The sequence below is a fragment of the Oncorhynchus mykiss genome, chromosome 28 (assembly GCF_013265735.2).
Source record: "Oncorhynchus mykiss isolate Arlee chromosome 28, USDA_OmykA_1.1, whole genome shotgun sequence".
NCBI classification, from domain to species: Eukaryota; Metazoa; Chordata; class Actinopteri; order Salmoniformes; family Salmonidae; genus Oncorhynchus; species Oncorhynchus mykiss.
The window spans coordinates 3,086,485-3,100,531 of record NC_048592.1 but is presented as its reverse complement, the minus strand read 5'-3'; positions in this window follow the sequence as shown (position 1 = coordinate 3,100,531).

Sequence of the window (14,047 nt, the reverse complement as noted above, 5' to 3'; positions counted from 1 at the left end):
CGGAACTGTGAAAGGTAGGTGCAGCTCCCACATGGAATGAAACGTTCACCGAAGTCTCTGAAAGTGGTAGCTGCCAATCAGTAAAAAGTCAGTTTCCCCGAATGGCAGAAAATGGTAGATGCCATTTTTTTTTATTCTGCGAAAATCGATGCAAAGAAAATAGGTTGGCGAGGAATTCTCTGGAGGTAAATCAATATACACAGTGTGATAGTTAGTTAGATTTAATCACACAGTTTGTAAGATCATCCGAGTTATGAGAAGCAATCCAAAACCCAACCACAGACTAAAAGCCAGCACTAGGACCCACAATAAACACAACCAAGGCACAAAACTCACCAGCATAACAACAGTAAGGAGAGAGCGATGACTTCCTCAATGCAATTAAAGACTGGGGCCCTTCAAAACTAAAACACAACAGAGGCCTTGTTACCAGTACGATAGCCAGGAGAGAAACACCTTGGAGGGGATGTAGTTTCTGGTACAGGCCAGTAGAAAGCCAGGAGGGTGGCAAGAGCCTGGCCACCGAAGAGTAAAAAATAATACATCCAAGTGAAGTTCAAGTATGGCAGTGGTCCATAAACATCTAAGGCACAATGTCAAGTGGAAGGATGAAATTAACAGTAGGCAGGTGTCTGCTCAGACAATGCCCCAGTGCAGAGTAGGGTGCCCAAGTACAGTACATCCAAGCAGGCCTCAAGGGTTTCATCAGACCTGTTTTGTATATCTCCTTAAAAACTCTGTATGCAATATTGCACTATTGTCCAATGTGTTCAAAGCCAGATGAAACAAATGTAAAGTGGAGCTGGTTGACAAACAAACATGACAAGAATCATTTCAGACACCCTTGTAAAGTATTGTGTGATATATTTCTTGTTGAATATGTAATATATACATATACACTGAGTATACAAAACATTAAGAGAAAGACTGACCAGGTGAATCCAGGTGAAAGCTCCCTTATTGATGTCACCTGTTCAATCAAATCAGTGTAGATGAAATAGAGGAGACAGGTTGAAAAATGATTTATAAGCCTTGAGACATGGATTGTGTATGTGTGCCATTCAGAAGGTGAATGGGCAAGACAAACGATTTCAGTGCCGTTGAACAGGCATGGTAGTAGGTGCCAGGCGCATCTGTATGTGTCAAGAACTGCAGCGCTGCTAGGTTTTTCACGCTCAACACTTTCCTGTGTGTATCAAGAATGGACCACTCCCCAAAGGACATCAAGCCAACTTGACACACTTGTGGGAAGCATTGGAGTCAACATGGGCCAGCATCCCTATGGGACGCTTTCTACACCTTGTAGAGTCCCTGTCCCGACAAATTGAGGCTGTTCTGAGAACAAAAGGGGGAGTGGTGTGGGGGTTCCTAATGTTTATATACTCTCTGTATGTGACACTCTTACTAAACTAGACACGGACAGTGTTTTTATATTAGCAGGTCTTATTTTCTATCATGCATATTTGAGTGCCTTTTAATCATGTGTGCTGTGTTTACAACAATTGCTCTTTACTTAATATCGGACATTCTCATGAGTGAAATTGAATTGCTTGAAATATTGTATTTCATTGCTTGGTGTGCTGTGATCCCCAGATTGGAATGGACTACATTGTTTTGAGACAGCTCTTGCCAATTCCCCATCACCTCCTCCCTCCCCAAACTAATTGCTAAACACGCCCCAGAACTAAGTTAAAAGGAACTGGAACTTTCCTTCAGGGCGATTGGGACCAGGGACTTCTCAACCGATGGATGTCCACCTCGTACTGCTGCCTCTCTCCGCCTGCTGACACACCCAACACTACAACCCAGGAGGCCTTGCACACAGAGAGAGAGACCACCCAGCAAGCAGCCACTGACAACCTAGCCAGGCTACCAAGAGCTCAACTCATGCAACGCTCTCTATAGTACTACTAAAGGAAGGTACCTATTTCCAGTGTGGAGTGTGACTCCAATTGTTGGCCAGTACATGCTTTAATTGTTTGTTTTCTGTCTTCGTGACTACAGACACGGGTGACACGCCCGGCGCAACCGTGAAGGATACACCCAATGCTACCACATAGCTGGTGTGGCGCAAGGGACAGCCAGCGACCTGCCATTGACAACCATATACTAACGACCCCTGTACGGGTAGAGCCGACTGAATGAACCATGCTCGGGTAGAGCCGAACTAACATTGCTCGGAAAGAACCGAGCGAATGAACATTGGCCACCGCTCGGTCAGTTAGCCTATAGCCCTTTTGTATTTCTTATCGGGCTGTGGTGATACTGTATTGTCATTGCTATAAAAGCTGAATTTATATTAAACAACTTTTGATTGTACTTTGGCCTGTCTCTGTGGTTGTTTGCTGTGATTTCTGAAACCCTATTTGTTTGAGCTCCTCTTCAAAAACCTTTTAGAGTCTCGCTTTGCGTCGTGTGGCACTGTTGACTCCCTTGTAGAGTGGAAGAATCTGAGCATATGGTGAAGTAGAGGATGATGATGGCCGCACAGCTCTGCAGCTTGGAGAAGTAGCAAACGTCAAACAGGTGGATCCCACTGCCATGAAGAGACTGGTCAGGGAAGAGTGCCACCAGCAGTGAGTGAGTCCTGTACACAACACACTCTTTAGGTTTGGCTCAATAAAGAAATGGCACACTGTACTGAGGTCAAAGTGCTTGGATCGATGAGCAGTGATAAATTGAGTGAGATTTTAGTTTTTTGTATTTTTTGTATTTTGTATTTTTACTCTTATTCTCCCCAATTTTGTGATATCCATGTCCCGTCTCTGCAACTCTTGTACGGACTCGGGAGAGCTGAAGGATCAAGAGCCATGTGTCCTCTGAAACACGACACCCGCCAAGCCGCACTGCTTCTTGACACACTGCTTGCTTAACCCGGAAGCCAGCCGCACCAATGTGTCTGGAGACCGTAATCAGTGTTCATGCGCCCGGCTGGCCACAAGGAGTCGCCAAACCCACTTCGCCCCCACCTACATGTACAGATTACCTCAACTAGCCTGTACTCCTGCACACTGACTCGGTACCGGTGCCCCTGTATATAGCCTCGTTATTCTTATTGTGTTACTTTTATTACGTATTTTAGCCTACTTGGTAAATATTTTTTTCTTGAACTGCACTGTTGGTTAAGGGCTTGTAAGGTAACGTCTACACTTGTTGTATTCGGCGCATGTAGCAAATAAAGTTTAATTTGATTTAATCCAGACGACGCTGGGCCAATTGTGCACCGCCTCATGGGTCTCACGATTGTGGCCTGGGATCGAACCAGGGTCTGCAGTGATGCCTCTTGAACTGCAATGCAGTGCCTTAGACCACTGCGTCACTCGGGAGGCTCAAAAATAGATTTGTTGACAGACTTCACACTTGATAGTTAAACATACTGACACCAATAATCTGGCAAACTGGAAACATTGAAAAAATATTACACTGTGAATTTAGGAAAGGTGATAGCTAGTCAGTTGCACAACAATGCATTCAACTGAAATGTGTCTTCTGCATTTAACCCAATCCCATCTGAATCAGAGAGGTGTGGTGGGCTGCCTTAATCAACATCCACGTCATTGACGCCCGGGGATCAGTTGTTGGGGGTTAACTGCCTTGCTCAAGGGTAGAACGGCAGATCCCCCCCCCCCCACCCCCCCCTTTGCTGGATTGGGGATTCGAACCAGCAACATTTCAGTTACTTGCCCAACACTCTTAACTGCTAAGATACCTACATACAAAGGGAGAGCACAGTATGCCAGATCCATGTATGTATGGCTACACCCACAGCTGGCCTTGGAGCAGGTGATAAGGAAAATTATGAACACCAGGAATAGGAACCCAAACATGTAGTACATCTGGTGAGGGAAAATGTTGAGCAAATACTCAATAATTAATCAAATTCAGTCTCCTTGCTTAGAGGCTGAGTTGACCGTGGTTCAAATAAATCAGTAGGTGTTTACTTATTAGTTAGATTGTGAATGTTAATTACACAATTATTAACTTTTACATGTTTTATGAATCATTCATTATACATGCACTACTAGAGTAATTCAGGCTCATGGTTGAGAGGCAGACCTGACCCTTGTTCTTACCAGATGCTTTTGAGGATGAAGAAGAGCTGGATGAAGATGCAGCCGAAGGGCAGGACGCCCACCAATGCTGGGCATGGGCTTGGTGATGAATGAATGAATTTTCATGGATCTGCCGAGTGAACATGGTTCGCTGCTCAATAGTATGGAGCACAGAGGGTAGCATAGAAACTCATCAAGACACTATTAGATCCTTGTTAGTGTGCAATGTTTTCTCTGTTATGCCAGCGTGAAAGAGATCGCAAACACAGGGGGGAAATGCACATGATGTGAAATGACCGGAAAGAGTTATTCATAGTGTGATCTTGAAGCCTCTTGAAGCCGAAGTTGGCTAGGCGCCCACGAAAGGAGAGGGGCACGGAGATGCCAAACCACAAAGCCAAGATGGCCATCAGCGTGCTGGAGGGGATGGCTGCTATAAGAAGCCCTCCAGCCACAGGATTAGCTTAATCAGGAAGTCTGCAAACAAGATTCTGAGAGGGAGGAAGATAACATTTGTGGGGGAGGGGCGGGACAGTGAATATCTCACCGGGAAAACTTTGTTTTTCCATATACAATAAGGGGGTTAGTGGGCACATTACACCAGGGCCCATATTCACAAAGCATCCAATGCTACTTTTGTATCCACCTACTGTATACACCCTGGTCAGGGCCAGCCAGGAAGAAGCTTACCCAACCACTCTGAGGCATTGGCTGTGTGGCTAGCAGAGGCAGAGATGTGCTTAGCAGATCTGAAAGCACAACATGGTGGCGGAGGGGATGGCTGCCGTTTTACGGGCCCCTAACCAACTGTGCTATTTTGTGTGTTTTTTCACATTGTTTGTAACTTATTTTGTACATAATGTTGACGCTACCGCCTCTTATGACCAAAAAGAGCTTCTGGACATCAGAACAGCGATTACTCACCTTGAACTGGATGAAGGTTTTTTCTTTAATGAGTCTGAAACGGAAATTAAGGTAGTCTCGAGGTATTACTTGCCTGAGTTAGAGTACCTCATGATAAGCTGTAAACAATACTATCTACCAAGAGTTCATCTATATTTTTCGTAGCCGTCTATTTACCACCACAAACCGATACTTGCACTAAGACCACACTCAATGAGCTGTATAAGGCCATAAGCAAACAAGAAAATGCTCATCCAGAAGTGGTGCTCCTAGTGGCCAGGGGACATTAATTAATGCAGGAAAGATTAAATCTGTTTTACCTCATTTCTACCAGCATGTCACAATCTGCAACCAGAGGGAAAAAAACTCTAGACCACCTTTACTCCACACACAGAAACAAGTACAAAACTCTCCCTCGCCCTCCATTTGGAAAATCTGACCATAATTATATCCTCCTGATTCCTGTTTACAAGCAAAAACTAAAGCACGGAGTACCAGTGGCTCAATACGGTAGTAGTCAGATGATGCTGATGCTATGCAACAGGACTGTTATCCTAGCACAGACTGGAATAGGTTCTGGGATTCATCCAATGGCATTGAGGAGTGTACCACCTCAGTCACCGGCTTCATCAATAAGTGCATTGACGATGTTGTCCCCACAGTGACCGTATGTACATATCCCAACCAGAAGCCATGGATTACGGGCAACATCCGCACCGAGTTAAAGGCTAGAGCTGCTAGCTTTCAAGGAAAGGAACACTAACCTGGACTTTTATAACAAATCCCGCTATGTCCTCACAGGCAAAACGTCAATACAGGACTAAGATTGAATCCCAGTACACCTGCTTTGATGTTCGTCAGATGTGGCAGGGCTTGCAAACTGTTACAGACTGCAAAGTAAAACCCAGTCGTGAGCTGCCCAATGATGCGAGCCTTACAGACAGGCTAAATGCCTTTTATGCTCACTTTGAGGCAAGCAACACTGAAGCACGCATGAGAGCACCAGCTGTTCCGGACGATTGTGTGATCATGCTCTCCGTATTAGATGTGAGCAAGACTTTTAAACATGTGGGGCCAGATGGATTACCAGGAAGTGTACTCATGACATGCGAGGACCGACTGGAAAGTGTCTTCGCTGACATTTTTAAATCTCTCCCTGACCAAGTCTGTCATACCTACATGTTTCAAGCAGACCATCATGGTCCCTGTGCACAGGAGAGTGAATGTTACCTGCATAAATGACTACCGCCCCGTAGCACTCACGTCAATGAAGTGCTTTGAAAGGCTGGTCATGGCTCACATCAACACTATCATCCTGGAAACCCTAGACCCACTTCAATTCGCATATCACCCAATCAGATCCACAGATGACACAATCTCAAGCACAGTCCACACTGCCCTTTCCCACCTATGTGAGAATGCTGTTTTACAAATTCTTATTTACAATGACAGCCTACCGGGGAACAGTGGGGTAACTGCTTTGTTCAGGGCCAGAACAACATATGTTCTGTTACGTACCTTGTCAGTGTGAGGATTCGATCCAGCAACCTTTCGGTTACTGACCGAACACTCTAACCACTAGGCTGCCTTCCGCTCTGTTCATTAACTACAGCTTAGTGTTCAATACAATAGTGCCCACAAAGCTCATCACTAAGCTAAGAACCATGGGATTAAACACCTCCCTCTTCAACTAGATTACCCAGGTGGTAAGGGTAGGTGACAACACATCTGCCACGCTGATCCTCAACACGGGGGCACCTCAGGGGTGCATGCTTAGTCCCCTCCTGTACTCCCTGTTCACCCACGACTGTGTGGTCAAGCACGACTCCAACACCATCTTTAAGTTCACATCGATGGGGCTGTAGTGGAGCGGGTCGAGAGTTTGAAGTTCCTTGATGGCCATATCACCAAAAAGCTATCATGGACCAAACACACCAAGAAAGTCGTGAAGAGGGCAGGAGGAAATATTTTGTATTGGTCCCCAGATCCTCCCAAAAAAATTAAACGCTGCACTATCGAGAGCATGGTTGCATCACCGCCTGGTATGGCAACTACTCAGCATCCAACCGTAAGAAGCTACAGAGGGTAGTGCGTACAGTCCAGTTCATCACTGGGTCCACGCTTCCTGCCAACCTGGACCTAATATACTCGTCGGTGTCAGAGGGAGGCCCAAAAAACTATCAAAGTCACCCAAGTCATAGACTGTTCTCTCTGCTTCCTCACGGCAAGTGCTGCCAGAGCACCAAGTCTAGGTCCAAAAGGCTCCTTGACAGCTTCTACCCCCAAGCCATAAGACTGCTGAACATTGAATCAAATGGCCACCCGGACAATTAGCATTGCTTTTTACATTGCTGCTACTCACTGATTATTATCTATGCATAGTCACTTTACCCCTACCTTCATGTACAAATTACCTCGACTAACCTGTACCCCTGCACATTTACCCCCCAATTGTACTTCCGGCGCCGACAGAGATGGCCGCCTCGCTTCGCGTTCCTAGGAAACTATGCAGTTTTTTGTTTTTTTACGTGTTATTTCTTACATTGGTACCCTAGGTCATCTTAGGTTTCATTACATACAGTCGAGAAGAACTACTGAATATAAGAGCAGCGTCAACTCACCATCAGTACGACCAAGAATATGACTTTCGCGAAGCGGATCCTGTGTTCTGCCTTTCACCCAGGACAACGGAATGGATCCCAGCCGGCAACCCAAAAAAACGACTTCGTAAAAGAGGGAAAATAAGCGGTCTTCTGGTCAGACTCCGGAGACGGGCACATCGCGCAGCACTCCCTAGCATTCTTCTCTCCAATGTCCAGTCTCTTGACAACAAGGTTGATGAAATCCGAGCAAGGGTAGCATTCCAGAGGGACATCAGAGACTGTAACGTTCTTTGCTTCACGGAAACATGGCTCACTCGAGAGACTCTATCGGAGTCGGTGCAGCCAGCTGGTTTCTCCACGCATCGCGCCGACAGAAACAAACATCTTTCTGGTAAGAAGAGGGGCGGGGGCGTATGCTTTATGGTTAACGAGACGTGGTGTGGTCACAACAACATACAGGAACTCAAGTCCTTCTGTTCACCTGATTTAGAATTCCTCACAACAAATGTCGACCGCATTATCTACCAAGGGAATTCTCTTCGATTATAATCACAGCCGTATATATTCCCCCCCAAGCAGACACATTGATGGCTCTGAACAAACTTTATTTGACTCTTTGCAAACTGGAATCCACATATCCTGAGGCTGCATTCATTGTAGCTGGGGATTTTAACAAGGCTAATCTGAAAACAAGACTCCCTAAATTGTATCAGCATATCGATTGCGCAACCAGGGCTGGCAAAACCTTGGATCATTGCTATTCTAACTTCCGCGACGCATATAAGGCCCTCCCCCGCTCTCCTTTCGGAAAAGCTGACCACGACTCCATTTTGTTGCTCCCTGCCTACAGATAGAAGCTAAAACAAGAAGCTCCCGCGCTGAGGTCTGTTCAACGCTGGTCCGACCAATCTGATTCCGCGCTCCAAGACTGCTTCCATCACATGGACTGGGATATGTTTCGTATTGCGTCAAACAACAACATTGACGAATACGCGGATTCGGTGAGCGAGTTCATTAGAACGTGCGTTGACGATGGCATTCCCATAGCAACGATTGAAACATTCCCAAACCAGAAACCGTGGATTGATGGCAGCATTCGCGTGAAACTGAAAGCGCGAACCACTGCTTTTAACCAGGGCAAAGTGACCGGAAACATGACCGAATATAAACAGTGTAGCTATTCCCTCCGCAAGGCCATCAAACAAGCTAAGCATCAGTATAGAGACAATGTAGAATCGCAATTCAACGGCTCAGACACAAGAGGTATGTGTCAGGGTCTACAGTCAATCACGGATTACAAAAAGAAAACCAGCTCAGTCACGGACCAGGATGTCTTGCTCCCAGGCAGACTAAATAACTTTTTTGCCCGCTTTGAGGACAATACAGTGCCACTGACACGACCCACAACCAAAACATGCGGACTCTCCTTCACAGTCTGCTGTTCCCACATGCTTCAAGAGGGCCACCATTGTTATTGTTCCCAAGAAAGCTAAGGTAACTGAGCTAAACGACTACCGCCCCATAGCACTCACTTCCGTCATCATGAAGTGCTTTGAGAGACTAGTCAAGGACCATATCACCTCCACCCTACCTGACACCCTATACCCACTCCAATTTGCTTACCGCCCAAATAGGTCCACAGACAATGCAATCTCAACCACACTGCACACTGCCCTAACCCATCTGGACAAGAGGAATACCTATGTGAGAATGCTGTTCATCGACTACAGCTCAGCATTTAACACCATAGTACCCTCCAAACTCGTCATTAAGCTCGAGACCCTGGGTCTCGACCCCGCCCTGTGCAACTGGGTACTGGACTTCCTGACGGGCCGCCCCCAGGTGGTGAGGGTAGGTAACAACATCTCCACCCCGCTGATCCTCAACACTGGGGCCCCACAAGGGTGCGTTCTGAGCCCTCTCCTGTACTCCCTGTTCACCCACGACTGCGTGGCCACGCACGCCTCCAACTCAATCATCAAGTTTGCGGACGACACAACAGTGGTAGGCTTGATTACCAACAACGACGAGACAGCCTACAGGGAGGAGGTGAGGGCCCTCGGAGTGTGGTGTCAGGAAAATAACCTCACACTCAACGTCAACAAAACTAAGGAGATGATTCTGGACTTCAGGAAACAGCAGAGGGAACACCCCCCTATCCACATCGATGGAACAGTAGTGGAGAGGGTAGTACGTTTTAAGTTCCTCGGCGTACACATCACAGACAAACTGAATTGGTCCACCCACACAGACAGCATCGTAAAGAAGGCGCAGCAGCGCCTCTTCAACCTCAGGAGGCTGAAGAAATTTGGCTTGCCACCAATAGCACTCACAAACTTCTACAGGTGATGTGATACATCCCGACAGGATGCTCTCAATTGTGCATCTGTAAATGTTTGTGAGGCTTTTAGGTGCCAAGCCAAATTTCTTCAGCCTCCTGAGGTTGAAGAGGCACTGTTACGCCTTCTTCATCACACTGTCTGTGTGGGTGAACCATTTCAGTTTGTCAGTGATGTTTGCACCGAGGAACTTGAAGCTTTCCACTTTCACCACTGTGGTCCCGTCGATGTGGATAGAGTGATGCTGCTGTTTCCTGAAGTCCATGATCAGCTCTTTTGTTTTGTTGACGTTGGGTGAGAGATTATTTTCCTGGCACCACTCTTGCAGTTCCCTCACCTCCTCCCTGTAGGCTGTCTTGTCATTGTCGGTAATCAGGTCTACTACTATTGTGTCATCTGAAAACTTGATGATTGAATTGGAGGTGTGCGTGGCCACACAGTCATGGGTGAACAGGGAGTACAGGAGGGGGCTGAGCACGCAACCCTTGTGTGGCCCCTGTGTTGAGGATCAGCGAAGTGGAGGTGTTGTTTCCTACCTTCACCACCTGTGGGGCGGCCCGTCAGGAAGTCCAGGACCTAGTTGCACAGGGCGGGGTTCAGACCCAGGGCTCCAAGTTTAATGATGAGCTTGGAGGGTACTATACTGTTGAATGCTGAGCTATAGTCAATAAGCAGCATTCTTACATAGGTATTCCTCTTGTCCAGATGGGATAGGGCAGTGCGATGGTGATTGCATCATCTGTGGATGTATTAGGGCAGGAAGCAAATTGAATTGGGTCTAGGGTGTCAGGTAAGGTAGAGCTGATATGATCCTTGATTAGTTTCTCAAAGCACTTCATGATGACAGGAGTGCTACAGGGCGATAGTCATATAGTTTAGTTACCTTTGCTTCCTTGGGTACAGGAACAGCGGTGGAGATTTTAAGCATGTGGGGGCAGCAGACTGGGATAGGGAGAGATAGAATATGTCTGTAAACAGACGGAAGCCACTTCTCAGTAAAAGGCACAAGGCTTGGAGTTTGCCAAAAGGCAGCTAAAGACTCCCAGACAATGAGAAACAAGATTCTTTGGTCTGATGAAACCAAGATTGAACTCTTTGGCCTGAATGCCAATTGTCACATCTGGAGAAAACCTGGCACCATCCCTACAGTGAAGCATAGTGGTGGCAGCATCATGATGTGGGGATTTTTAGCAGCAGGGACTGGATCAAGGGAAAGATGAACAGAGAAAAGTACAGAGAGATCCTTGATAAAAACCTGCTCCAAAGAGCTCAGGACCTCAGACTGGGGCAAAATGTTCTCCTTCCAATAGGACAATGTCCCTAAGCACACAGCCAGAGCCCGGACTTCAACCTGATCGAGCTTGAGACGATCTGCAGAGAAGAATGGGAAAACTCCCCAAATACAGTTGTGCCAAGCATGTAGCGTCATTCCCAGCGTCATACCCAGCGTCACACCCAGCGTCATACCCAGCCTCATACCCAAGAAGACTCAATGCTGTAATCATGCCAAAGGTGCTTCAACAAAGTACTGAGTAAAGAATCTGAATACTAATGTGAATGTGAAATTTCCGTTTTGTTATTTTTTTATTTTATAAATTTGCAAACATTTCTAAAAAACAGTTTTTCTTTGTCATTATGTGGTATTGTGTGTAGCTTGATATGGATTTTTTTTAAATCCATTCTAGAATAAGGCTGGAACGTAAAAAAATGTGGAAAAAGTCAAGGTGTCTGAATACTGTAACGAATCTGTAAGGCCACCGAAACTTACATGTTGTTTGTTGACTGGTGTAAACAGTCTAGGACACTGATTTCACATGGAATAATCAAGTTGATAGTTTTTTTTGAATGAACAGACAATGCACCCAGCACTGACCAGCCACACACAACGCCTTCCCAAAAACTCTCCCCCAGTCGCATCCTCACATGCAGCAAAACATTTGCATAACAGTGGGTGATAGATTTTTGAATGTGTAAAACATACAATACTTTCCAAATGCACTGTAGCTATCTAATTGATGTTGCTCTAGCTAGCTCACCCAAAGCAGGCTTTTCTCCTCCTCGCTGGTCTGCAGATACATGACTACATGATCATGATGTTGTGGTTGCATCGGACACTAGAACAACAACAACTAGCTAGCTATATCAGATATTCAGGAAAATCAGCTGATATAGCAAGCCAATGAAATTAATATAATTGCATTAGTTCGACATTGACAATTAATCAACGAAAAAAGGTGAGATCTCTCAGATTCTATTTCTGTTGTAGTTCGCTCTCATCTCGTCTGGGCACTTTATCAGCCAGATGAAGCAACTGCACATTTAATTTTCTTCCCCGTCCCCTCTTGTCTTGATTCTACAGGGAGCTAGCTTGTTCTCCTCAAAATATTACTAGCAAGCTAGCTAAGGTTAGCCAACTTGAGCAGAGATCTCAGCTTGCTAACTAGCAAAGCCAACCTACTACACACCAAATATACACAGAGCAAACAAGTATTTTCTAAACTAATGTTAGTGTCAACCAAATGACGGTTACGTAGCTAAACCTATTGATCTGTTACACAACGTAAAAAACAATAAATACAGGCTAGCCAGAAGGCTCTAATGCTAGATAGCTAACCAGCCAAGTAATTTCAATAGACAAGAGACTAGCTAGCTTCAGCTTTCTAGCAGTTATGCTATGTGGAAACACTCGTTTTAAGTATTCCCTTCATCTTTCTCACCAACACCTTGCTGTAGATTTCTGTGAATATCATTTAGCTAGTAATTTTAACAAATGTTATCCATATTTATCAGAGTGGAAAGTGTGGTTCCAAACCAGAACCCTGTAAAACGTGAAAGCACCTTTCCTCACCAGATTACAAACACATTTTTTCTTTTTTTAACTACAAGTTTAGTCGCTAAATTTGTGACAAAACTCAGACAGTGTAGATGCGACATCGGCAAATATAGTTTTGATTCACAGAAGAAGATTCACCAGTCGCAAGTTTAGTAAAGGAGTTGCATTAATTCTCAAATTGAGTTTCATACTTGCAAATCTTATTGAACTTATTCACATATCAAGTTACACGTTTTCAAGTGTTGTTGTATTTATTCACACATCACGTTATGTGCTTGCGAGTGTTGTTGCATTTCTTCTCAAAATAAGTTACAAACTGATTATACAGGAGCAAATCAAAATGCATACCTGTGTTTTATCTAGAGTGTGTAGCGAGGACAGAAGTCAACTGACAATTTTCAAGAGTGATTCCAATCATAAAAACACAAAAAGGCAAGTATGTACTAGTACTAAGTTTACTGGAAGTTATATAAGCGTACTAGGGAGGTCTAGATAACTTAGCATGCCTGGGAGCATACTTTTTCTTCCCCTTTGCCTGGGTAGCTATCCCACAACACCTTGCGACAATTCCAAAAACTTCTGTATTAATGGCTGGCTCAGGTCCCTGCTTGGGAGAAAATGTTCCAGATGAATAACTTTGCAAAATGTAAGTACTGCGTTTATTTACTCACCAAATTTTGTTAAAATGTTGAACAAATTGCTTTCATATACATTTTGAATTCAAATTATGCTGTTTATCAGCCCACTAGCCAAGCTAAGTTAGCTCGTCGGACGCAATGGCTAGCTAGCAGGCGATCTCGTCCTGGTAATTAGCTGTTTATCAGCCCACTAGCCAAGCTAAGTTAGCTCGTCGGACGCAATGGCTAGCTAGCAGGCGATCTCGTCCTGGTTATCAGCTGTTTATCAGCCCACTAGCCAAGCTAAGTTAGCTCGTCGGACGCAATGGCTAGCTAGCAGGCGATCTCGTCCTGGTTATCAGCTGTTTAGGGATGAACAAGCTAAATAAGCTAAACATGAAATAAGCAGTGTCAATTGTGAAGACCCGGACAGTTTTTTATCCTGAATTTGCCAGCTAATGACAAATGTAGCAAAGTTTTTTTTCTATTTGTTTTCAGGGACAGATGTGATGCGTTAATTTCACTCCATGGCACTGGCAGGACAAAATAGTTGTGGTTTGGCGGCAAGAAAGTGTAACAATATCGGATGAAAATTTGCGGGAAATCTAGGCTTGCTAGCCAGCCAAGTTATTTGTACATTCTTATATGATCAGTCAACACATGCGAATGTGACCTCATATGACCTCTTTACCTAACGTTA